Source organism: Salvelinus alpinus, chromosome 11 (genome assembly GCF_045679555.1).
Source record: "Salvelinus alpinus chromosome 11, SLU_Salpinus.1, whole genome shotgun sequence".
Taxonomy (NCBI): Eukaryota; Metazoa; Chordata; class Actinopteri; order Salmoniformes; family Salmonidae; genus Salvelinus; species Salvelinus alpinus.
The window spans coordinates 445,551-473,402 of record NC_092096.1 but is presented as its reverse complement, the minus strand read 5'-3'; positions in this window follow the sequence as shown (position 1 = coordinate 473,402).

Genomic DNA, 27,852 nt, shown 5'->3' with positions numbered 1-27,852 from the left:
GAAGCAAGTTCAGGAAGTGTTTTAATAAATAAACACAAACAATGAACACGAAACACAAACAATGAACACTAAACACAAACAATGAACACGAAACACAAACAACACACCGACATGAGAACAGAGTCAACAACACCTGAGGAAAGAACCGAGGGGAGAGACAGATACAGGGAAGATAATCAAGGAGGTGATGGAGTCCAGGTGAGGGACAGATACAGGGAAGATAATCAAGGAGGTGATGGAGTCCAGGGGAGGGACAGATACAGGGAAGATAATCAAGGAGGTGATGGAGTCCAGGGGAGGGACAGATACAGGGAAGATAATCAAGGAGGTGATGGAGTCCAGGGGAGGGACAGATACAGGGAAGATAATCAAGGAGGTGATGGAGTCCAGGGGAGAGACAGATACAGGGAAGATAATCAAGGAGGTGATGGAGTCCAGGGGAGAGACAGATACAGGGAAGATAATCAAGGAGGTGATGGAGTCCAGGGGAGAGACAGATACAGGGAAGATAATCAAGGAGGTGATGGAGTCCAGGGGAGAGACAGATACAGGGAAGATAATCAAGGAGGTGATGGAGTCCAGGGGAGTGACAGATACAGGGAAGATAATCAAGGAGGTGACGGAGTCCAGGTGAGGGACAGATACAGGGAAGATAATCAAGGAGGTGATGGAGTCCAGGTGAGAGACAGATACAGGGAAGATAATCAAGGAGGTGATGGAGTCCAGGGGAGGGACAGATACAGGGAAGATAATCAAGGAGGTGATGGAGTCCAGGGGAGGGACAGATACAGGGAAGATAATCAAGGAGGTGATGGAGTCCAGGTGAGAGACAGATACAGGGAAGATAATCAAGGAGGTGATGGAGTCCAGGGGAGGGACAGATACAGGGAAGATAATCAAGGAGGTGATGGAGTCCAGGGGAGAGACAGATACAGGGAAGATAATCAAGGAGGTGATGGAGTCCAGGTGAGAGACAGATACAGGGAAGATAATCAAGGAGGTGATGGAGTCCAGGGGAGAGACAGATACAGGGAAGATAATCAAGGAGGTGATGGAGTCCAGGGGGAGAGACAGATACAGGGAAGATAATCAAGGAGGTGATGGAGTCCAGGGGAGGGACAGATACAGGGAAGATAATCAAGGAGGTGATGGAGTCCAGGTGAGGGACAGATACAGGGAAGATAATCAAGGAGTTGATGGAGTCCAGGTGAGAGACAGATACAGGGAAGATAATCAAGGAGGTGATGGAGTCCAGGTGAGGGACAGATACAGGGAAGATAATCAAGGAGGTGATGGAGTCCAGGTGAGGGACAGATACAGGGAAGATAATCAAGGAGTTGATGGAGTCCAGGTGAGAGACAGATACAGGGAAGATAATCAAGGAGGTGATGGAGTCCAGGTGAGGGACAGATACAGGGAAGATAATCAAGGAGGTGATGGAGTCCAGGGGAGGGACAGATACAGGGAAGATAATCAAGGAGGTGATGGAGTCCAGGGGAGAGACAGATACAGGGAAGATAATCAAGGAGGTGATGGAGTCCAGGTGAGAGACAGATACAGGGAAGATAATCAAGGAGGTGATGGAGTCCAGGGGAGACACAGATACAGGGAAGATAATCAAGGAGGCGATGGAGTCCAGGTGAGGGACAGATACAGGGAAGATAATCAAGGAGGTGATGGAGTCCAGGGGAGGGACAGATACAGGGAAGATAATCAAGGAGGTGATGGAGTCCAGGTGAGGGACAGATACAGGGAAGATAATCAAGGAGGTGATGGAGTCCAGGGGAGTGACAGATATAGAGAAGATAATCAAGGAGGTGATGGAGTCCAGGTGACTGACAGATACAGGGAAGATAATCAAGGAGGTGATGGAGTCCAGGGGAGGGACAGATACAGGGAAGATAATCAAGGAGGTGATGGAGTCCAGGTGAGGGACAGATACAGGGAAGATAATCAAGGAGGCGATGGAGTCCAGGTGAGGGACAGATACAGGGAAGATAATCAAGGAGGTGATGGAGTCCAGGGGAGAGACAGATACAGGGAAGATAATCAAGGAGATGATGGAGTCCAGGTTTGGGACAGATACAGGGAAGATAATCAAGGAGGTGATGGAGTCCAGGTGAGGGACAGATACAGGGAAGATAATCAAGGAGGTGATGGAGTCCAGGTGAGGGACAGATACAGGGAAGATAATCAAGGAGGTGATGGAGTCCAGGTGAGAGAGAGATACAGGGAAGATAATCAAGGAGGTGATGGAGTCCAGGTGAGGGACAGATACAGGGAAGATAATCAAGGAGGTGATGGAGTCCAGGGGAGAGACAGATACAGGGAAGATAATCAAGGAGGTGATGGAGTCCAGGTGAGGGACAGATACAGGGAAGATAATCAAGGAGGTGATGGAGTCCAGGTGAGGGACAGATACAGGGAAAATAATCAAGGAGGTGATGGAGTCCAGGGGAGTGACAGATACAGGGAAGATAATCAAGGAGGTGATGGAGTCCAGGGGACTGACAGATATAGGGAAGATAATCAAGGAGGTGATGGAGTCCAGGGGAGGGACAGATACAGGGAAGATAATCAAGGAGGTGATGGAGTCCAGGTGAGGGACAGATACAGGGAAGATAATCAAGGAGGTGATGGAGTCCAGGGGAGGGACAGATACAGGGAAGATAATCAAGGAGGTGATGGAGTCCAGGGGAGAGACAGATACAGGGAAGATAATCAAGGAGGTGATGGAGTCCAGGTGAGGGACAGATACAGGGAAGATAATCAAGGAGGTGATGGAGTCCAGGGGAGGGACAGATACAGGGAAGATAATCAAGGAGGTGATGGAGTCCAGGTGAGGGACAGATACAGGGAAGATAATCAAGGAGGTGATGGAGTCCAGGTGAGAGACAGATACGGGGGAAGATAATCAAGGAGGTGATGGAGTCCAGGTGAGGGACAGATACAGGGAAGGTAATCAAGGAGGTGATGGAGTCCAGGTGAGAGACAGATACAGGGAAGATAATCAAGGAGGTGACGGAGTCCAGGTGAGGGACAGATACAGGGAAGATAATCAAGGAGGTGATGGAGTCCAGGTGAGAGACAGATACAGGGAAGATAATCAAGGAGGTGATGGAGTCCAGGTGAGGGACAGATACAGGGAAGATAATCAAGGAGGTGATGGAGTCCAGGTGAGTGAGACGATGGTGACAGGTGTGAGGGATAATCAGCAGCCTGATGACCTAGAGGCCGGAGAGGGAGGATACGTGACACTGTATGACTTAATAAACTGTATTTACACAGAAAACAAGTAAAACAAATAAAAAATGTAAAAAAACAAAGAGCAACTGTCACGTTCCTGACCTGTTTTCTCTTGTTTTGTATGTGTTTATTGGTCAGGGCGTGAGCGGGGTGGGCATTTCTATGTGTTGTGTTTCTATGTTGGGTTAAAGGGTTGCCTGGTATGGCTCTCAATTAGAGGCAGGTGTTTGGCATTTCCTCTGATTGAGAGTCATATTAAGGTAGGTTGTTCTCAATGTTTGTTTGTGGGTGATTGTCTCCTGTGTCTTTCGTGTCTGTGTATGTGCACCACACTGGACTGTCTTGGCTGTTCGTTCGTTTGATGTAGTCTGTTCCTGTTCGTGAGTTCTGCGTGTAGTTATGTAAGTTCCATGTTCAGGTCTGTCTACGTCGTGTTTGTTATTTTGTAATTTCCAAGTGTTTTCGTATTTCGTCTTCGTGTTTCAATAAATATCATTTATGTCTAATTACCTCGCTGCGTATTGGTCCACCGATCCTTCTCTCCTCTCCTCGTCCGAGGAGGAGGAGGAAGACGACAGCCGTAACAGAATCACCCACCTAACTAGGACCAAGCGGCGGGGGAGAGCTCAACAGAGCAACCAGGACTCATGGACATGGGAGGAGATCCTGGACGGCAAAGGACCCTGGGCTCAGCCAGGGGAATATCGCCGTCCCAAGGCGGAGCTGGAGGCAGCGAAGGCAGAGAGGCGCTGGTATGAGGAGGCAGCGCGGCGACGCGGTTGGGAGCCCGAGAGTCAGACCCAAAAATTTCTTGGGGGGGGCACACGAGGAGTGTGGCAAAGCCGGGTAGGATACCTGAGCCAACTCCCCGTGCTTACCGTGGAGTGAGAGGGCGTCGTACTGGTCAGACACCGTGTTATGCGGTAAAGCGCACGGTGTCCCCAGTACGCGTGCTTAGCCCAGTGCGGGCTATTCCACCTTGCCGCACTGGGAGGGCTAGGTTGGGCATCGAGCCGGATGTCATGAAGCCGGCCCAACGTATCTGGCCTCCAGTACGTCTCCTCGGGCCGGCGTACATGGCACCAGCCTTACAGGTGGTGTCCCCGGTTCGCCTGCATAGCCCAGTGCGGGTTATTCCACCTCGCCGCACTGGCAGGGCTACGGGGACCATTCAACCTGGTAAGGTTGGGGAGGCTTGGTGCTCAAGAGCACGTGTCCTCCTTCACGGTCCGGTATACCCGGTGCCACCTCCAAGTACTAGTCCACCGGTGGCAGCCCCCCGCACCAGGCTGTCTCTCCGGGTTCTCTCTCCAGCTGCTCCCACCTGTCCAGCGCTGTCAGAGCTTTCCTCCTCTCCAGCGCAGCCAGTGCCTATACCACGCACCAGGCTGTCTCTCCGTCTCCTCCCTACAGGTGTGCCCGTCTGCCCAGCGGCGCCTGAACTGCCCGTCTGCCCAGCGGCGCCTGAACTGCCCGTCTGCCCAGCGGCGCCTGAACTGCCAGTCTGCCCAACGCCGCATGAACTGCTCGTCTGGACTGAGCCGTCGTCCAGCCAGGACCAGCCAGAGCCGTCCAGCCAGGACCAGCCAGAGCCGTCCAGCCAGGGCCAGCCAGAGCCGTCCAGCCAGGACCAGCCAGAGCCGTCCAGCCAGGACCTGCCAGAGCCGTCCAGCCAGGACCTGCCAGAGCCGTCCAGCCAGGACCTGCCAGAGCCGTCCAGCCAGGACCAGCCAGAGCCGTCCAGCCAGGACCTGCCAGAGTCCCTCAGCCAGGACCTGCCAGAGTCCCTCAGCCAGGACCTGCCAGAGTCCCTCAGCCAGGACCTGCCAGAGTCCCTCAGCCAGGACCTGCCAGAGTCCCTCAGCCAGGACCTGCCAGAGTCCCTCAGCCAGGACCTGCCAGAGTCCCTCAGCCCGGAGCTGCTGCCCCTTATCCCGGTGCTGCCCCTTATCCCGGTGCTGGCCCTTATCCCGGTGCTGGCCCTTATCCCGGTGCTGCCCCTTCATTTAGGTGGGTTTAGTTGGAGGGTGGTCATTGGGAGGGGGATACAGAAGCGGGGAGTGACTATGGTGGTGTGGGGACAGCGTCCGGAGCCTGAGCCACCACCGTGGTCAGATGCCCACCCAGACCCTCCCCTAGACTTTGTGCTGGTGCGCCCGGCGTTCGCACCTTAAGGGGGGGGTTATGTCACGTTCCTGACCTGTTTTCTCTTGTTTTGTATGTGTTTATTGGTCAGGGCGTGAGCGGGGTGGGCATTTCTATGTGTTGTGTTTCTATGTTGGGTTAAAGGGTTGCCTGGTATGGCTCTCAATTAGAGGCAGGTGTTTGGCATTTCCTCTGATTGAGAGTCATATTAAGGTAGGTTGTTCTCAATGTTTGTTTGTGGGTGATTGTCTCCTGTGTCTTTCGTGTCTGTGTATGTGCACCACACGGGACTGTCTTGGCTGTTCGTTCGTTTGATGTAGTCTGTTCCTGTTCGTGAGTTCTGCGTGTAGTTATGTAAGTTCCATGTTCAGGTCTGTCTACGTCGTGTTTGTTATTTTGTAATTTCCAAGTGTTTTCGTATTTCGTCTTCGTGTTTCAATAAATATAATTTATGTCTAATTACCTCGCTGCGTATTGGTCCACCGATCCTTCTCTCCTCTCCTCGTCCGAGGAGGAGGAGGAAGACGACAGCCGTAACAGCAACGGGAAACCATAATATGGCACTCAAAGAAATAGCCCAAAGAGCGTTTAAATTATTCAAAATCAACATCCTAATTAGAATTTGGACCAAAATATTTGAGAGTGTAAACCAATAGCTCTTTACAGAAGTGAGGTTTGGGGGCCACTCAATATTACTGGACTTTAAAATGTGGGACAAACATCCAATTGAAGCTCTACATGCAGAATTCTGTTGGAAAATTGTACAAGTCCAGAGAAAAACGCCAACTAATGCATGTAGGGCAGAACTGGGCCGCTTCCCAGTGGTAATGAAAGTACAAAGAAAGTTCATTAAAATTTTGGCTACATCTAAATTCAAGTCCATATTCAAGTCTGCAATTGAAAGTACTTCAAACCCAAGAGCTGAGCCCAGAAACGAGCCCTCTCATTCAGCTGGTGTTGGACCTCACCAACCAAGCTGACACCAGCACTGCTTCAAAAGAAAGAATTAAAATAAACAAAATCGTGAACAAATCAAATGACTCATATTTACAACGTTGGAAAAACTAAAACTAAATCCAATACCAGACTAAATTTCTATCTGGCCCTGAACAGACAAATAGGCTGATTATCTCTACTCTGTTCAGAAATACGAAGCAGAGACAGATCCTTACCAAGTACAGGCTGAGTGACCACCGATTGGCAATAGAAACTGGCAGACATAAAAAGACATGGCTACCCAAAGAGGAGCGTGTATGTGGTCACTGCACGACAGGGGAGGTAGAAACAGAGATGGATTTATTCATTATTCACAGAAATGACTACATTTATTCCAAATGTTAAATTATTAAAGCCAGAGGAAAAACAACAAATACTAACGGGCGAAAGAGCAACGGCTCCTCTTGCAGCCAAATATGTATTTGTCTGCCACAGCCTGAGAGACACGGAACAATAACATCTGCATAGTAAGCAGTAATTTACTTATTATTAGTATTATTGTAGTAGTAGTAGTAGTAGTAGTAGTAGTAGTAGTAGTAGTAGTAGTAGTAGTAATACTAGTAGTAGTAGTAATAGTAGTAGTAGTGGTAGTAGTAGTAGTAGTAATAGTAGTAGTAGTAGTAGTAATACTAGTAGTAGTAGTAATAGTAGTAGTAGTAGTAGTAATATTAGTAATAGTAGTAGTAGTAGTAGTAGTAGCAGCAGTAGTAATATTAGTAATAGTAGTAGTAGTAATAGTAGTAGTAGTAGTAGTAGTAGTAATAGTAGTAGTAGTAATAGTAGTAGTAGTAGTAGTAGTAGTAGTAGTGTTAGTATTAGTAGTAATAATAGTAATATTATTAGTATTAGTAGTAGTAGTAATAGTAATTGTATTCGTAGTAGTAGTAATAATAGTTGTATTAGTAATAGTAGTAGTAGTAATATTAGTAAGAATAGTAGTATTAGTAGTAGTAGTAGTAGTAATATTAGTAATAATACTTGTATTAGTAATAGTAGTAGTAGTAATATTAGTAGTAATAGTAATAGTAGTAGTAGTAGTAGTAATAGTATTCGTAGTAGTAGTAGTAATATTAGTAATAGTAGTAGTAGTAATATTAGTAATAGTAGTAGTAGTAGTAGTAGTAGTAGTAGTAGTAGTAGTAGTAGTAGTAGTAGTAATAGTAGTAGTGTTAGTAGTAGTAATAGTAGTAGTAGTAGTAGTAGTAGTAGTAATAGTAGTAGTGTTAGTAGTAGTAGTAGTAGTAGTAGTAGTAGTAGTAGTAGTAGTAATAGTAGTAGTGTTAGTAGTAGTAATAGTAGTAGTAGGAGTAGTAATAGTAGTAGTAGTAGTAGTGGTAGTAGTAGTAGTAGTGATAGTAGTAGTAGTAGTAGTAACCCAAACCCGTAATCGTACCCTAATCCTAACCTTTACCCAACCTTACACCAAACATTAACCCTAACCCTAAAACGAACCCTAGCTCCTAACCCTTAATGTAATTCCAACCCTAATTCTAACCTTAACCCTAAACCCCTAGAAACAGCATTTGACCTTGTGGGGACTAACAAAATGTCCCCAGTTGGTCAAATTCTTTGCTTGTTCATAGTCCTCTATTCTTGTGGGGACTATAGCTAACATTTTTGGTATTTGGTTAGATGGCGTTATAGGTGTTGATAGCAACTGGCTGACTCATGTCGTGCGTAACGTTAGCAAACTAGCAGGTCTAACGTTAGCGGGCTAGTTAGCTAGCAACCTTGCAAGTTGATTTATAACAACAAATTCATAAAGTGTTTGCTTGTAAATTGGCTGAAACGGCTACTGAAATCAGTAGTCATGCAAATGATTTGGTTTAATATGAAGATGTTAATTTAAAGTTATTTCAGTTTAATTTTGTTGGAGTTATAATATACAGTTGAAGTCGGAAGTTTACATACACCTTAGCCAAATACATTTAAATTCAGTTTTTCACAATTTATGACATTTAATCCAAGTAAAACTTCCCTGTCTTAGGTCAGTTAGGATCACCACTTTATTTTAAGAATGTAAAATGTCAGAATAATAGTAGAGAGAATAATTGATTTAAGCTTTTATTTCTTTCATCACATTCCCAGTGGGTCAGAAGTTTACATAGACACAATTAGTATTTGGTAGCATGGCCTTTAAATTGTTTAACTTGGGTCAAACGTTTCGGATAGCCTTCCACGAGCTTCCCACAATAAGTTGGGTGAATTTTGGCCCATTCCTCCTGATAGAGCTGGTGTAACGGAGTCAGGTTTGTAGGCTTCCTTGCTCGTACACGCTTTTTCAGTTCTGCCCACACATTTTCTATGGGATTGAGGTCAGGGCTTTGTGATGGCCACGCCAATATCTTGACTTTGTTGTCCTTAAGCCATTTTGCCACAACTTTGGAAGTATGTTTGGGGTCATTGTCCATTTGGAAGACCCATTTGTAACCAAGCTTTAACTTCCTGACTGATGTCTTGAGATGTTGCTTCAATATATCTACATAATTTTCTATCCTCATGATAACATCTATTTTGTGAAGTGCACCACTCCCTCCTGCAGCAACGCACCCCCACAACATGATGCTGCCACCCCCGTGCTTCATGGTTGGGATGGTGTTCTTCAGCTTGCAAGTCTCCCCCTTTTTCCTCCAAACATAATGATGGTCATTATGGCCAAACAGTTCTATTTTTGTTTCATCAGACCAGAGGACACTTCTCCAAAAAGTATGATCTTTTATGGCGATTTTGAGCTTCTTCCTTGCTGAGCGGTCTTTCAGGTTAGGTCGATTTAAGACTCATTTTACTGTGGATATAGATACTTTTGTACCTGTTTCCTCCAGCATCTTCACAAAGTCCTTTGCTGTTGTTCTGTGATTGATTTGCACTTTTCGCACCAAAGTACGTTCATCTCTAGGAGACAGAACGCGTCTCCTTCCTGAGCGGTATGATGGCTGCGTGGTCCCATGGTGTTTATACTTGCATACTATTTTTTGTACAGATGAACGTGGTACCTTCAGGCATTTGGAAATTGCTCCCAAGGATGAACCAGACTTGTGGAGGTTTACCATTTTTTTTCTGAGGTCTTGGCTGATTTCTTTTAATTTTCCCATGATGTCAAGCAAAGAGGCACTGAGTTTGAAGGTAGGCCTATAAATATATCCACAGGTACACCTCCAATGGACTCAAAGATGTCAATTAGCCTATCAGAAGCTTCTGAAGCCATGTCCTAACCGAATTGCCAAAACTATAGTTTGTTAACAAGAAATTTGTGGAGTGGTTGAAAAATGAGTTTTAATGACTCCAATCTACGTGTATGTAAACTTCCGACTTCAACTGTATATTACAACATGACTTCTCCATTCTTCAGAATTCTGTAAAAACAATAAAAAAAACAATTGGTGTAACTTTGGATTGGGACTTTTGATGCAAATCCATCCATATGTTGCGTGGTTACGTTTATGCTACCTACCCTTTAACCTGCTCTTTCAAGACAACAACATTACCGTCATTAACCACCAGGGGGAGCTCTTTCAAGACATCAACATTACAGTCATTAACCACCAGGGGGAGCTCTTTCAAGACAACAACATTACCGTCATTAACCACCAGGGGGAGATATTTCAAGACATCAACATTACCGTAATTAACCACCAGGGGGAGCTCTTTCAAGACAACAACATTACAGACATAACATTGGAACCCTAACCCTCCCTCCCTCCCTCCCTCCCTCCCTCCCTCCCTCCCTCCCTCCCTCCCTCCCTCCCTCCCTCCCTCCCTCCCTCCCTCCCTCCCTCCCTCCCTCCCTCCCTCCCTCCCTCCCTCCCTGTCTGTCCAATCAGACCACAGTCCAGTATGACCTCATAGTAGGACCTCTCCCACCGACAGATCCTCCCTATCACTCAGAACCTCACTATCTTCACTTCCTGTTCCTGTCAGAACTACAGCACGTCCTGTATCCTGTTTGGCCCTGATCAATGGGTCCGTAACGATGCCTGTACCGGCTGCAACAAACACACACACACACACACACACACACACACACACACACACACACACACACACACACACACACACACACACACACACACACACACACACACACACACACACACACACACACACACACACACACGCACCGTGTCCACAGAGGGGTGTGTCATGTCAGCTGTCACCACTGACGTTGTAATGTTGTGATTATCCCAGTGATTTGAGATGGGATAAACATGAGAGTTATATAAAAGCCTGTAATGAAGACAGAAAAACTGAATTAGATTGACATTTAATCTTATCCACTTACGGTTAGTACAATCAGCTCGGTGAGACACCCACAGTCACAGTCACAGTAATAACATTGTCCATCAATATAGTAGCTATCAGCAGTGTTGACAGAACGGCAGCTCTTAAGCTACTTTTCTAATGGTGTAAAAAGGTATTGAATGTTGAAAATTCAACCAGACTACAACCACGTTGTGAAACATGCCACTCATATGTTACGTAATGACAGGCATGTAACATCCGGAAACTATTCAGACCCCTTCACTTCTTCCACATCGATAGATCCTTGATGAAAACCTGCTCCAGAGGGCTCAGGACCTCCGACTGGGGGGCGAAGGTTCACCTTCCAACAGGACAACGACCCTAAGCACACAGCCAAGATAACGCAGGAGTGGCTTTGGGACAAGTCTCTGAATGTCCTTGAGTGGCCCAGTCAGAACCGGGACTTGAACCCGATCGAACATCTCTGGAGAGACCTGAAAATAGCTGTGCAGCGACGCTCCCCATCCAACCTGACAGAGCTTGAGAGGATCTGCAGATAAAAATGGGAGAAACTCCACAAATACAGGTGTGCCAAGCTTGTAGCGTCATGAGGGGGTCTCTATTATAGTAGTCTATTATAGTAGTCTATTATAGTAGTCTATTATAGTAGTCTATTATAGTAGTCTATTATAGTAGTCTATTATAGTAGTATATATACTGTGTCTCTATTATAGTAGTCTATTATAGTAGTCTATTATAGTAGTCTATTATAGTAGTCTATTACAGTAGTCTATTATAGTAGTCTATATACCGTGTCTCTATTATAGTAGTCTATTATAGTAGTCTATTATAGTAGTCTACTATAGTAGTCTATTATAGTAGTCTATATACTGTGTCTCTATTATAGTAGTCTATTATAGTAGTATATTATAGTAGTCTATTATAGTAGTCTATTATAGTAGTCTATATACTGTGTCTCTATTATAGTAGTCTATTATAGTAGTCTATTATAGTAGTCTATTATAGTAGTCTATTATAGTAGTCTATATACTATGCCTCTATTATAGTAGTCTATTATAGTAGTCTATTATAGTAGTCTATTATAGTAGTCTATATACTGTGTCTCTATTATATTAGTCTATTACTGTAGTCTATATACTGTGTCTCTATTATAGTAGTCTATTATATTAGTCTATTATAGTAGTCTATATACTGTGTCTCTATTATAGTAGTCTTTTATAGTAGTCTATTATAGTAGTCTATTACAGTAGTCTATTATAGTAGTCTATTATAGTAGTCTATTATAGTAGTCTTTTATAGTGTGTCTCTATTATAGTAGTCTATTATAGTAGTCTATTATAGTAGTCTATTACAGTAGTCTATGATAGTAGTCTATTATAGTAGTCTATTATAGTAGTATATATACTGTGTCTCTATTATAGTAGTCTATTATAGTAGTCTATTATAGTAGTCTATTATAGTAGTCTATATACTGTGTCTCTATTATAGTAGTCTATTATAGTAGTCTATTATAGTAGTCTATTATAGTAGTCTATTATAGTAGTCTATATACTGTGTCTCTATTATAGTAGTCTATTATATTAGTCTATTGTAGTAGTCTATATACTGTGTCTCTATTATAGTAGTCTATACACGGTGTCTCTATTATAGTAGTCTATGATAGTAGTCTATATACTGTGTCTCTATTATAGTAGTCTATTATAGTAGTCTATATACTGTGTCTCTATTATAGTAGTCTATATACTGTGTCTCTATTACAGTAGTCTATTATAGTAGTCTATTATAGTAGTCTATATACTGTGTCTCTATTATAGTAGTCTATATACTGTGTCTCTATTACAGTAGTCTATTATAGTAGTCTATTATAAGGGTCTATTATAGTAGTCTATATACTGTGTCTCTATTATAGTAGTCTATATACTGTGTCTCTATTATAGTAGTCTATTATAGTAGTCTATTATAGTAGTCTATATACTGTGTCTCTATTATAGTAGTCTATATACTGTGTCTCTATTATAGTAGTCTATTATATTAGTCTATTGTAGTAGTCTATATACTGTGTCTCTATTATAGTAGTCTATACACTGTGTCTCTATTATAGTAGTCTATGATAGTAGTCTATATACTGTGTCTCTATTATAGTAGTCTATTATAGTAGTCTATATACTGTGTCTCTATTATAGTAGTATATATACTATGTCTCTATTACAGTAGTCTATTATAGTAGTCTATTATAGTAGTCTATATACCGTGTCTCTATTATAGTAGTTTATATACTGTGTCTCTATTATAGTAGTCTATTATAGTAGTCTATTATAGTAGTCTATTATAGTAGTCTATTATAGTAGTCTATTATAGTAGTCTATTATTGTAGTCTATATACCGTGTCTCTATTATAGTAGTTTATATACTGTGTCTCTATTATAGTAGTCTATTATAGTAGTCTATTATAGTAGTCTATTATAGTAGTCTATGATAGTAGTCTATGATAGTAGTCTATGATAGTAGTCTATATACTGTGTCTCTATGATAGTTTTCTATTATAGTAGTCTATTATAGTAGTCTATGATAGTAGTCTATATACTGTTTCTCTATTATAGTAGTCTATTATATTAGTCTATATACTGTGTCTCTATTATAGTAGTCTACATACTATGTCTCTATTATAGTAGTCTATATACTGTGTCTCTATTATAGTAGTCTATTATAGTAGTCTATATACTGTGTCTCTATTATAGTAGTCTACATACTATGTCTCTATTATAGTAGTCTATATAATGTGTCTCTATTATAGTAGTCTATTATAGTAGTCTATATACTGTGACTGTATTATAGTAGTCTATTATAGTAGTCTATTATAGTAGTCTATATACTGTGTCTCTATTATAGTAGTCTATTATAGTAGTCTATATACTGTGTATCTATTATAGTAGTCTATATACTGTGTCTCTATCATACCAGCAGCATTCATATGTAACATGTTTCATGTGTCACGCGTGTTCTGGACCACTCACACCACACATGAGGACGGTGGTATTTGTTCTGCGGGTGCAGTGACTGTTACTGTACGTATTTTCCTTGTAGGTCTGCTGGCATCGCCTGTCTGCTCTGAGATCTCTCTCTCCACTAGTCTTCAGTCAGTGTGGCCCTGCGACCTGCCAACACGCTACGCTGACATCATATCCTCCAACAGGGGAACACACTAAAACAGGGTCTGAGAGGGACAGGAAGCGGACATTTTGTTTCTGTCTGTTACTATGCGTGTGTTACGTCGTTCAGGTGGAAAATGCCTATAAAATGTCAATCTCTAGATAATTTAATAACCGTTCAAGCAGGTTCCGCTGTTTCCTGGGTAACATGGCGGTGGGCGTGGAGACGAGGCGGATCCCAGCGGGAGACAGGTGTACCCCCACCCCCCCCCCCGACCATCTCAGGACGGCTTTAACGTAGAGATAAACAGAGACAAGCGGATGTTTAAAACTGGAATCTCCCGTTGTTTCTCAGCATGGTGCCGAGGGTTGGAAGCAGACAACAAACAGCCCTTTTTTATTGACTTTGAATTATGTCTGGATGCTTCTGGAAGGCTGCTGAGAGAGAGAGAAGACGTACTTCAGTACTGCAACCCGCCACAGTTGTCAGGTACTGCCTCATACAGGAAGTCGTCCTGCCTTTACCCGGGGCATTGCTGTATAACCTGGGGTGTTTGTCCTGAGTGCCTCTTCAATGAAACCTAGTCCCTGGTTTCACCAATTCACCACAGGGGGGGAAACAGGTGTCGGCCTACGTATAGTGTTTGTAAAAAATAAATACAACTAGAGTTGATGTCTGCACCAAACGGGGAAACCTTCTGAACATAATACTAAAACATCTCCATTTAAATCCATCTCTTTAATCTGGAGATATCTTGTTTCGCATTGGATGAGTTTCAATCCAACGCATCCGCCGAAGCCGCACTTCCTGCATCTGAGGTGAAAGGTCACAGAGATAGAGCAGTGTTGGTCAGACCAGGAGACATCCCATCTGAGGTGAAAGGTGACAGAGCGAGAGCTGGTGTTGGTCAGACCAGGAGACATCCCATCTGAGGTGAAAGGTGACAGAGATAGAGCAATATTGGTCAGACCAGGAGACATCCCATCTGAGGTGAAAGGTGACAGAGATAGAGCAGTGTTGGTCAGACCAGGAGACATCCCATCTGGGGTGAAAGGTGACAGAGCTAGAGCTGGTGTTGGTCAGACCAGGAGACATCCCATCTGAGGTGAAAGGTGACAGAGATAGAGCAGTGTTGGTCAGACCAGGAGACATCCCATCTGAGGTGAAAGGTCACAGAGATGGAGCAGTGTTGGTCAGACCAGGAGACATCCCATCTGAGGTGAAAGGTGACAGAGATAGAGCAATATTGGTCAGACCAGGAGACATCCCATCTGAGGTGAAAGGTGACAGAGATAGAGCAGTGTTGGTCAGACCAGGAGACATCCCATCTGAGGTGAAAGGTCACAGAGATGGAGCAGTGTTGGTCAGACCAGGAGACATCCCATCTGAGGTGAAAGGTCACAGAGATAGAGCAGTGTTGGTCAGACCAGGAGACATCCCATCTGAGGTGAAAGGTCACAGAGATGGAGCAGTGTTGGTCAGACCAGGAGACATCCCATCTGAGGTGAAAGGTCACAGAGATAGAGCAGTGTTGGTCAGACCAGGAGACATCCCATCTGAGGTGAAAGGTGACAGAGATAGAGCAGTGTTGGTCAGACCAGGAGACATCCCATCTGAGGTGAAAGGTGACAGAGATAGAGCAGTGTTGGTCAGACCAGGAGACATCCCATCTGAGGTGAAAGGTGACAGAGATAGAGCAGTGTTGGTCAGACCAGGAGACATCCCATCTGAGGTGAAAGGTCACAGAGATGGAGCAGTGTTGGTCAGACCAGGAGACATCCCATCTGAGGTGAAAGGTGACAGAGATAGAGCAGTGTTTGTCAGACCAGGAGACATCCCATCTGGGGTGAAAGGTGACAGAGCTGGAGCAGTGTTGGTCAGACCAGGAGACATCCCATCTGAGGTGAAAGGAGACAGAGCTAGAGCAGTATTGGTCAGACCAGGAGACATCCCATCTGGGGTGAAAGGTGACAGAGCTGGAGCAGTGTTGGTCAGACCAGGAGACATCCCATCTGAGGTGAAAGGTGACAGAGATAGAGCAGTGTTGGTCAGACCAGGAGACATCCCATCTGAGGTGAAAGGTGACAGAGCTAGAGCAGTATTGGTCAGACCAGGAGACATCCCATCTGGGGTGAAAGGTGACAGAGCTGGAGCAGTATTGGTCAGACCTGGAGACATCCCATCTGAGGTGAAAGGTGACAGAGATAGAGCAGTATTGGTCAAACCAGGAGACATCCCATCTGGGGTGAAAGGTGACAGAGCTGGAGCAGTGTTGGTCAGACCAGGAGACATCCCATCTGGGGTGAAAGGTGACAGAGATAGAGCAGTGTTGGTCAGACCAGGAGACATCCCATCTGGGGTGAAAGGTGACAGAGATAGAGCAGTGTTGGTCAGACCAGGAGACATCCCATCTGAGGTGAAAGGTGACAGAGAGGTGTTTATCAGACCAGGAGACATTCCATCTGAGGTGAAAGGTCACAGAGCTAGAGAGGTGTTTGTCAGACCACGAGACATCCCCCCCAAAACATAAATATCTTCTCACAAAACCGTCTGTGGTGTTGGAACTACTCTGACCCCTCTACAGAAAGATGAAGAGACTCTTAGGAACATAATGATGTTCTCTGTTTTGGGCCTGAGGTCGGTCCAGCCGAGCTGCCAACTTCTGTCTGTAGCGTCCGAACAGTTTGGGCTACACGCTAATATGAGCCCTCTGTGGAAAGGTGAGACTGTCACGAACACGTACATGTCAGTGTTTTGCTCCAGGAAGCCCACAGAGCTCAACGACTTGTCTAAACGTCCCCCGGTACCAGTAAAACTAGTTTTTGTGGAAGTAGAGTACCAGTCAAAAGTTTGGAAAAACCTTCTCATCGAAGGGTTTTAATTTTTACTATTTTCTACATTGTAGAATAATAGTGAAGACATCAACACTATGAAATAACACATATGGAATCATGTAGTAACCAAAAAAAGTGTTAAAACAAATCAAAATACATACTGTTCCCTGACCCCCCCCACATGAAACACTGTACATACTGTTCCCTGACCCCCCCCACATGAAACACTGTACATACTGTTCCCTGACCCCCCCCCACATGAAACACTGTACATACTGTTCCCTGACCCCCCCCCACATGAAACACTGTACATACTGTTCCCTGACCCCCCCCACATGAAACACTGTACATACTGTTCCCTGACCCCCCCCCACATGAAACACTGTACATACTGTTCCCTGACCCCCACCACATGAAACACTGTACATACTGTTCCCTGACCCCCCCCCCACCACCACATGAAACACTGTACATACTGTTCCCTGACCCCCCCCCACATGAAACACTGTACATACTGTTCCCTGACCCCCCCCACATGAAACACTGTACATACTGTTCCCTGACCCCCACCACATGAAACACTGTACATACTGTTCCCTGACCCCCCCCACATGAAACACTGTACATACTTTTCCCTGACCCCCCCCACATGAAACACTGTACATACTGTTCCCTGACCCCCACCACATGAAACACTGTACATACTGTTCCCTGACCCCCCCCACATGAAACACTGTACATACTGTTCCCTGACCCCCCCCCCCCCACCACCACATGAAACACTGTACATACTGTTCCCTGACCCCCACCACATGAAACACTGTACATACTGTTCCCTGACCCCCCCACATGAAACACTGTACATACTGTTCCCTGACCCCCCCCACATGAAACACTGTACATACTGTTCCCTGACCCCCCCCACATGAAACACTGTACATACTGTTCCCTGACCCCCCCCCACATGAAACACTGTACATACTGTTCCCTGACCCCCCCCCCCACATGAAACACTGTACATACTGTTCCCTGACCCCCCCCACATGAAACACTGTACATACTGTTCCCTGACCCCCCCCCACATGAAGCACTGTACATACTGTTCCCTGACCCCCCCCCACATGAAGCACTGTACATACTGTTCCCTGACCCCCCCCACATGAAACACTGTACATACTGTTCCCTGACCCCCCCCACATGAAACACTGTACATACTGTTCCCTGACCCCCACCACATGAAACACTGTACATACTGTTCCCTGACCCCCCCCACATGAAACACTGTACATACTGTTCCCTGACCCCCCCACCACATGTAACACTGTACATACTGTTCCCTGACCCCCCCCCCACCACATGAAACACTGTACATACTGTTCCCTGACCCCCCCCACATGAAACACTGTACATACTGTTCCCTGACCCCCCCACCACATGTAACACTGTACATACTGTTCCCTGACCCCCCCCCCCCACCACATGAAACACTGTACATACTGTTCCCTGACCCCCCCCACATGTAACACTGTACATACTGTTCCCTGACCCCCCCCCCCACATGTAACACTGTACATACTGTTCCCTGACCCCCCCCCCCACCACCACCACATGAAACACTGTACATACTGTTCCCTGACCCCCCCCCACATGAAACACTGTACATACTGTTCCCTGACCCCCCCCTACATGTAATACTTTACTGATCACTGTTACATACTGTTCCCTGACCCCCCCCACATGAAACACTGTACATACTGTTCCCTGACCTCCACCACATGAAACACTGTACATACTGTTCCCTGACCCCCACCACATGAAACACTGTACATACTGTTCCCTGACCCCCCCCACATGAAACACTGTACATACTGTTCCCTGACCCCCACCACCAGGCAACTATGACCCCAGCTGACCTGTTACAGAGGAAGGTGTCCCTTCAGGCAACTATGACCCCAGCTGACCTGTTACGAAGGAAGGTGTCCCTTCAGGCAACTATGACCCCAGCTGACCTGTTACGAAGGAAGGTGTCCCTTCAGGCAACTATGACCCCAGCTGACCTGTTACGAAGGAAGGTGTCCCTTCAGGCAACTATGACCCCAGCTGACCTGTTACAAAGGAAGGTGTCCCTTCAGGCAACTATGACCCCAGCTGACCTGTTACAAAGGAAGGTGTCCCTTCAGGCAACTATGACCCCAGCTGACCTGTTACAAAGGAAGGTGTCCCTTCAGGCAACTATGACCCCAGCTGACCTGTTACAAAGGAAGGTGTCCCTTCAGGCAACTATGACCCCAGCTGACCTGTTACAAAGGAAGGTGTCCCTTCAGGCAGCTATGACCCCAGCTGACCTGTTACAAATCAAGGAGTCCCTTCAGGCAACTATGACCCCAGCTGACCTGTTACAAAGGAAGGTGTCCCTTCAGGCAACTATGACCCGAGCTGACCTGTTACAAAGGAAGGTGTCCCTTCAGGCAACTATGACCCCAGCTGACCTGTTACAAAGGAAGGTGTCCCTTCAGGCAACTGTGACCCCAGCTGACCTGTTACAAAGGAAGGTGTCCCTTCAGGCAACTATGACCCCAGCTGACCTGTTACAAAGGAAGGTGTCCCTTCAGCCAACTATGACCCCAGCTGACCTGTTACAAAGGAAGGTGTCCCTTCAGGCAACTATGACCCCAGCTGACCTGTTACAGAGGAAGGTGTCCCTTCAGGAAACTATGACCCCAGCTGACCTGTTACAAAGGAAGGTGTCCCTTCAGCCAACTATGACCCCAGCTGACCTGTTACAAAGGAAGGTGTCCCTTCAGGCAACTATGACCCCAGCTGACCTGTTACAGAGGAAGGTGTCCCTTCAGGCAACTATGACCCCAGCTGACCTGTTACAAAGGAAGGTGTCCCTTCAGGCAACTATGACCCCAGCTGTCCCCCCCCCCACATGTAACACTGTACATACTGTTCCCTGACCCCCCCCCCCCCCACCACCACATGAAACACTGTACATACTGTTCCCTGACCCCCCCCACATGAAACACTGTACATACTGTTCCCTGACCCCCCCCACATGAAACACTGTACATACTGTTCCCTGACCCCCCCCACATGAAACACTGTACATACTGTTCCCTGACCCCCCCCACATGAAACACTGTACATACTGTTCCCTGACCTCCACCACATGAAACACTGTACATACTGTTCCCTGACCCCCACCACATGAAACACTGTACATACTGTTCCCTGACCCCCCCCACATGAAACACTGTACATACTGTTCCCTGACCCCCACCACCAGGCAACTATGACCCCAGCTGACCTGTTACAGAGGAAGGTGTCCCTTCAGGCAACTATGACCCCAGCTGACCTGTTACGAAGGAAGGTGTCCCTTCAGGCAACTATGACCCCAGCTGACCTGTTACGAAGGAAGGTGTCCCTTCAGGCAACTATGACCCCAGCTGACCTGTTACGAAGGAAGGTGTCCCTTCAGGCAACTATGACCCCAGCTGACCTGTTACAAAGGAAGGTGTCCCTTCAGGCAACTATGACCCCAGCTGACCTGTTACAAAGGAAGGTGTCCCTTCAGGCAACTATGACCCCAGCTGACCTGTTACAAAGGAAGGTGTCCCTTCAGGCAACTATGACCCCAGCTGACCTGTTACAAAGGAAGGTGTCCCTTCAGGCAACTATGACCCCAGCTGACCTGTTACAAAGGAAGGTGTCCCTTCAGGCAGCTATGACCCCAGCTGACCTGTTACAAATCAAGGAGTCCCTTCAGGCAACTATGACCCCAGCTGACCTGTTACAAAGGAAGGTGTCCCTTCAGGCAACTATGACCCGAGCTGACCTGTTACAAAGGAAGGTGTCCCTTCAGGCAACTATGACCCCAGCTGACCTGTTACAAAGGAAGGTGTCCCTTCAGGCAACTGTGACCCCAGCTGACCTGTTACAAAGGAAGGTGTCCCTTCAGGCAACTATGACCCCAGCTGACCTGTTACAAAGGAAGGTGTCCCTTCAGCCAACTATGACCCCAGCTGACCTGTTACAAAGGAAGGTGTCCCTTCAGGCAACTATGACCCCAGCTGACCTGTTACAGAGGAAGGTGTCCCTTCAGGAAACTATGACCCCAGCTGACCTGTTACGAAGGAAGGTGTCCCTTCAGGCAACTATGACCCCAGCTGACCTGTTACAGAGGAAGGTGTCCCTTCAGGCAACTATGACCCCAGCTGACCTGTTACAAAGGAAGGTGTCCCTTCAGGCAACTATGACCCCAGCTGTCCCCCCCCCCACATGTAACACTGTACATACTGTTCCCTGACCCCCCCCCCCCCCCCACCACCACATGAAACACTGTACATACTGTTCCCTGACCCCCCCCACATGAAACACTGTACATACTGTTCCCTGACCCCCCCCACATGAAACACTGTACATACTGTTCCCTGACCTCCACCACATGAAACACTGTACATACTGTTCCCTGACCCCCCCCACATGAAACACTGTACATACTGTTCCCTGACCCCCCCCACATGAAACACTGTACATACTGTTCCCTGACCTCCACCACATGAAACACTGTACATACTGTTCCCTGACCCCCACCACATGAAACACTGTACATACTGTTCCCTGACCCCCCCCACATGAAACACTGTACATACTGTTCCCTGACCCCCACCACCAGGCAACTATGACCCCAGCTGACCTGTTACAGAGGAAGGTGTCCCTTCAGGCAACTATGACCCCAGCTGACCTGTTACGAAGGAAGGTGTCCCTTCAGGCAACTATGACCCCAGCTGACCTGTTACGAAGGAAGGTGTCCCTTCAGGCAACTATGACCCCAGCTGACCTGTTACGAAGGAAGGTGTCCCTTCAGGCAACTATGACCCCAGCTGACCTGTTACAAAGGAAGGTGTCCCTTCAGGCAACTATGACCCCAGCTGACCTGTTACAAAGGAAGGTGTCCCTTCAGGCAACTATGACCCCAGCTGACCTGTTACAAAGGAAGGTGTCCCTTCAGGCAACTATGACCCCAGCTGACCTGTTACAAAGGAAGGTGTCCCTTCAGGCAACTATGACCCCAGCTGACCTGTTACAAAGGAAGGTGTCCCTTCAGGCAGCTATGACCCCAGCTGACCTGTTACAAATCAAGGAGTCCCTTCAGCCAAATGTGACCCCAGCTGACCTGTTACAAAGGAAGGTGTCCCTTCAGGCAACTATGACCCCAGCTGACCTGTTACAAAGGAAGGTGTCCCTTCAGGCAACTATGACCCGAGCTGACCTGTTACAAAGGAAGGTGTCCCTTCAGGCAACTATGACCCCAGCTGACCTGTTACAAAGGAAGGTGTCCCTTCAGGCAACTGTGACCCCAGCTGACCTGTTACAAAGGAAGGTGTCCCTTCAGGCAACTATGACCCCAGCTGACCTGTTACAAAGGAAGGTGTCCCTTCAGCCAACTATGACCCCATCTGACCTGTTACAAAGGAAGGTGTCCCTTCAGGCAACTATGACCCCAGCTGACCTGTTACAGAGGAAGGTGTCCCTTCAGGAAACTATGACCCCAGCTGACCTGTTACGAAGGAAGGTGTCCCTTCAGGCAACTATGACCCCAGCTGACCTGTTACAGAGGAAGGTGTCCCTTCAGGCAACTATGACCCCAGCTGACCTGTTACAAAGGAAGGTGTCCCTTCAGGCAACTATGACCCCAGCTGACCTGTTACAGAGGAAGGTGTCCCTTCAGGCAACTATGACCCCAGCTGACCTGTTACGAAGGAAGGTGTCCCTTCAGGCAACTATGACCCCAGCTGACCTGTTACAGAGGAAGGTGTCCCTTCAGGCAACTGTGACCCCAGCTGACCTGTTACAGAGGAAGGTGTCCCTTCAGGCAACTGTGACCCCAGCTGACCTGTTACAGAGGAAGGTGTCCCTTCAGGCAACTATGACCCCAGCTGACCTGTTACGAAGGAAGGTGTCCCTTCAGGCAACTATGACCCCAGCTGACCTGTTACGAAGGAAGGTGTCCCTTCAGGCAACTATGACCCCAGCTGACCTGTTACAAAGGAAGGTGTCCCTTCAGGCAACTATGACCCCAGCTGACCTGTTACGAAGGAAGGTGTCCCTTCAGGCAACTATGACCCCAGCTGACCTGTTACAAAGGAAGGTGTCCCTTCAGGCAACTATGACCCCAGCTGACCTGTTACAAAGGAAGGTGTCCCTTCAGGCAACTATGACCCCAGCTGACCTGTTACAGAGGAAGGTGTCCCTTCAGGCAACTATGACCCCAGCTGACCTGTTACAGAGGAATGTGTCCCTTCAGGCAACTATGACCCCAGCTGACCTGTTACAGAGGAATGTGTCCCTTCAGGCAACTATGACCCCAGCTGACCTGTTACAGAGGATGGTGTCCCTTCAGGAAACTCCCTCCAACGTCCCAATTGGCGCCTTGTTTTATATATAGTGCAACTCTTTGGTATCAAGCCTTGTATCCTCTTGGGAGAGTAAACAGGGCACCATAAAGGAACAGGGGGCCATTCAGGACACAGCCCTCACTATAAAGGAACAGGGGGCCATTCAGGACTCAGCCCTCACTATAAAGGAACAGGGGGCCATTCAGGACTCAGCCCTCACTATAAAGGAACAGGGGGCCATTCAGGATTCAGCCCTCACTATAAAGGAACAGGGGGCCATTCAGGACTCAGCCCTCACTATAAAGGAACAGGGGGCCATTTAGGACCCAGTCCTCATTATAAAGGAACAGGGGGCCATTTATGACCCAGCCCTCACTATAAAGGAACAGGGGGCCATTTACGACACAGCCCTCACTATAAAGGAATAGGGGGCCATTTAGGACTCAGCCCTCACTATAAAGGAACAGGGGGCCATTTAGGACACAGCCCTCACTATAAAGGAACAGGGGGCCATTTAGGACACAGCCCTCACTATAAAGGAACAGGGGGCCATTTAGGACACAGTCCTCACTATAAAAGAACAGGGGGCCATTTAGGACACAGCCCTCACTATAAAGGAACAGGGGGCCATTTAGGACCCAGCCCTCACTATAAAGGAACAGGGGGACATTCAGAACTCAGCCCTCACTATAAAGGAACAGGGGGCCATTTAGGACCCAGCCCTCACTATAATGGAGCAGGGGGGCATTTAGGACTCAGCCCTCACTATAAAGGAACAGGGGGCCATTTAGGACACAGCCCTCACTATAAAGGAATAGGGGGCCGATTAGGACTCAGCCCTCACTATAAAGGAATAGGGGGGCATTTAGGACTCAGCCCTCACTATAAAGGAACAGGGGGCCATTTAGGACTCAGCCCTCACTATAAAGGAACAGGGGGCCATTCAGGACTCAGTCCTCACTATAAAGGAACAGGGGGCCATTCAGGACTCAGTCCTCACTATAAAGGAACAGGGGGCCATTCAGGACTCAGCCCTCACTATAAAGGAACAGGGGGCCATTTAGGACTCAGCCCTCACTATAAAGGAACAGGGGGCCATTTAGGACCCAGCCCTCACTATAAAGGAACAGCGGGCCATTTAGGACACAGCCCTCACTATAAAGGAACAGGGGGCCATTTAGTACTCAGCCCTCACTATAAAGGAACATGGGGCCATTTAGGACCCAGCCCTCACTACAAAGGAACAGGGGGCCATTTAGGACACAGCCCTCACTATAAAGGAACAGGGGGCCATTTAGGACCCAGCCCTCACTATAAAGGAACAGGGGGCCATTTAGGACCCAGCCCTCACTATAAAGGAACAGGGGGCCATTCAGGACTCAGCCCTCACTATAAAGGAACAGGGGTCCATTTAGGACCCAGCCCTCACTATAAAGGAACAGGGGGCCATTCAGGACGCAGCCCTCACTATAAAGCAACAGGGGGCCATTTAGGACCCAGCCCTCACTATAAAGGAACAGGGGGCCATTTAGGACCCAGTCCTCACTATAAAGGAACAGGGGGCCATTTAGGACACAGCCCTCACTATAAAGGAACAGGGGGCCATTCAGGACCCAGCCCTCACTATAAAGGAACAGGGGGCCATTTAGGACCCAGCCCTCACTATAAAGGAACAGGGGGCCATTCAGGACTCAGCCCTCACTATAAAGGAACAGGGGGCCATTTAGGACCCAGCCCTCACTATAAAGGAACAGGGGGCCATTTAGGACACAGCCCTCACTATAAAGGAACAGGGGGCCATTTAGGACTTCCATCGATCAACGGAATCTTCATCAAGGAGGATAAAAGACTTGATTATATTATCAATCACAGACACAACAACAGATTAAAGAGGAGATGGGTGTGTCTGTCTGTCTCTCTCTCTCTGTGTGTGTGTGTGTGTGTGTGTGTGTGTGTGTGTGTGTGTGTGTGTGTGTGTGTGTGTGTGTGTGTGTGTGTGTGTGTGTGTGTGTGTGTGTGTGTGTGTGTGTGTGTGTGTGTGTGTGTGTGTGTGTGTGTGTGTGTGTGTGTGTGAGGAGATTGGTGTGCCAGGTCTGGCGGACGTTAGGCTAGCGTAGCACCCAGAACTAATCAGAGATCAGAGAGACAGGAAGAGAAGAGCAATGCCACCCTGTTCAGAGGACCACAGAGACAGAGAGGGTAATGCCACCCTGTTCAGAGCACCACAGAGACAGAGAGGGCAATGCCACCCTGTTTAGAGGACCACAGAGACAGTGAGGGTAATGCCACCCTGTTCAGAGGACCACAGAGACAGAGAGGCCAATGCCACCCTGTTCAGAGCACCACAGAGACAGAGAGGGCAATGCCACCCTGTTCAGGGGACCACAGAGACAGAGAGGGCGATTCCACCCTGTTCAGAGGACCACAGAGACAGAGAGGGCAATGCCACCCTGTTCAGAGCACCACAGAGACAGAGAGGGCAATGCCACCCTGTTCAGAGGACCACAGAGACAGAGAGGGCGATTCCACCCTGTTCAGAGGACCACAGAGACAGAGAGGGCGATTCCACCCTGTTCAGAGCACCACAGAGACAGAGAGGGCAATGCCATCCTGTTCAGAGGACTACAGAGACAGAGAGGGCAATGCCACCCTGTTCAGAGGACCACAGAGACAGAGAGGGCAATGCCAGGAGAAAGGGGAGAGGGGAGAGGGGACGAGAGAGGGGAGAGGGGTAGAGAGAGGGATGTGGGTAGAGGGTTAGAGAGTGGGGTGTGGGGAGGAGAAAGGGGAGAGGTGAGAGGAGAAAGTTGTGAGGGGTTAGATCGGAGAGGGGTTTTAAGGTAGAGGGGAGAGGTGAGAGGGGAGGCGAGAGGGGGAGAGTGCAGAGAGAGGGGTGATGGGTGAGGGGAGAGGGCAGAGAGAGGGGTGAGGACAGAGGGGGGTTAGGGGAGACTGTGAGGGGAGAGGGGTGAGGGGAGAGGGGGGAGGGAGGGGTTAGGGGAGACTGTGAGGGGAGAGGGGTGAGGGGAGAGGGGGGAGGGAAAATAGAGGGGTTAGGGGAGAGGGGTTTATGGGAGAGGGGAGGGCAGAGAGAGGGGTGAGGGGAGAGGGGAGAGAGAGGGGTTAGGGGAGACTGTGAGGGGAGAGGGGTGAGGGGAGAGGGGGGAGGGAAAATAGAGGGGTTAGGGGAGAGAGGTTTATGGGAGAGGGGAGGGCAGAGAGAGGGGTGAGGGGAGAGAGGAGAGTCCTCAGGTGTCTTTCTGAACAGTCAGACAGGAAGTCAGTCAGACAGGAAGTCAGTCAGCAGGTATCAAAACTGGAGGTTCAATAGAGGACAATGAACAACTTGATTGTCATGGTGGAGACTGATCACACTCTAGCTCAAAGCCAGAGGTCTCTCTCCTCTCTTTCTCTCCCTCCCTCTCTTCCCTCTTTCTCTCCCCTCTTTCTCTCCCTCACTCTCTCTCCATCTCTCTCTGCCTCCTTGAAAACACATTCAGCTTGGATCAGCAAGCAGGAACAAGAGCCATTGAAGTTGTGAAGTGGAGGTCCTGAATGGTCTCAGTCACAAGCCAGGTGGCCGGGTAGTGAGGCGCTGGGTGGTGGCCGGGTAGTGAGGCGCTGGGTGGTGGCCGGGGAGTGAGGCGTTGGGTGGTGGATGATCTCATGGCAGCGATATTTTGCACAGGCTTGATTAATGAGCTTTAAATGGCTGTTTCCCCTCTTCCCAAAATACACCACCGGGTGATTGAGCGATGAACCATGGCCCATATGGCACGGAGGGCAGGAAGGGGGTGAGATGTGGAGGGGTGGTATGGTGTAGCATTCCTCTTCGAGGGGTAGCAGGAAGGGGGTGAGATGTGGAGGGGTAGCAGTAAGTGGAGAGATGGGGATGCATCCATATGGCACCCTATTCTATTTACAGTAGAGGAGGCTAGCATGGCTCTAGTACTATTCCCTTTACAGTAGAGGAGGCTCTACTACTATTCCCTTTACAGTAGAGGAGGCTGGTATGGCTCTAGTACTATTCCCTTTACAGTAGAGGAGGCTGGTATGGCTCTACTACTATTCCCTTTACAGTAGAGGAGGCTGGTATGGCTCTACTACTATTCCCTTTACAGTAGAGGAGGCTGGTATGGCTCTACTACTATTCCCTTTACAGTAGAGGAGGCTCTACTACTATTCCCTTTACAGTAGAGGAGGCTGGTATGGCTCTAGTACTATTCCCTTTACAGTAGAGGAGGCTGGTATGGCTCTAGTACTATTCCCTTTACAGTAGAGGAGGCTGGTATGGCTCTAGTACTATTCCCTTTACAGTAGAGGAGGCTCTAGTACTATTCCCTTTACAGTAGAGGAGGCTCTAGTACTATTCCCTTTACAGTAGAGGAGGCTGGTATGGCTCTAGTACTATTCCCTTTACAGTAGAGGAGGCTCTAGTACTATTCCCTTTACAGTAGAGGAGGCTGGTATGGCTCTACTACTATTCCCTTTACAGTAGAGGAGGCTCTAGTACTATTCCCTTTACAGTAGAGGAGGCTGGTATGGCTCTAGTACTATTCCCTTCACAGTAGAGGAGGCTGGTATGGCTCTAGTACTATTCCCTTTACAGTAGAGGAGGCTCTAGTACTATTCCCTATACAGTAGAAGAGGCTCTAGTACTATTCCCTTTACAGTAGGGGAGGCTCTAGTACTATTCCCTTTACAGTAGAAGAGGCTCTAGTACTATTCCCTTTACAGTAGAGGAGGCTCTAGTACTATTCCCTTTACAGTAGGGGAGGCTGGTATGGCTCTAGTACTATTCCCTTTACAGTAGGGGAGGC